Source organism: Thunnus albacares, chromosome 9 (assembly GCF_914725855.1).
Source record: "Thunnus albacares chromosome 9, fThuAlb1.1, whole genome shotgun sequence".
Lineage (NCBI taxonomy): Eukaryota > Metazoa > Chordata > Actinopteri > Scombriformes > Scombridae > Thunnus > Thunnus albacares.
The window spans coordinates 23,849,576-23,849,833 of record NC_058114.1 but is presented as its reverse complement, the minus strand read 5'-3'; positions in this window follow the sequence as shown (position 1 = coordinate 23,849,833).

Sequence of the window (258 nt, the reverse complement as noted above, 5' to 3'; positions counted from 1 at the left end):
TGTATCAATCAATGAAAACAACTTGTTCAGCTTAAATCTGACATTGACACTGCAAGGGCAACATTTTAAGGCACAGAAGCCTTGACATAATAGAGACTCCACCAGCTAAAAGCACTAAACAACAGATGCCCAGTGTCCTCAGTGACAAAAATGGTGCCTTGATGACAACAAGTCCGACAACGATACACAGAAAGTTTAAAAACCAAAAAACATTCCCGCCCCCATTGTCCCCAAGTGTCTCATTTTTTTAGTGAAAGG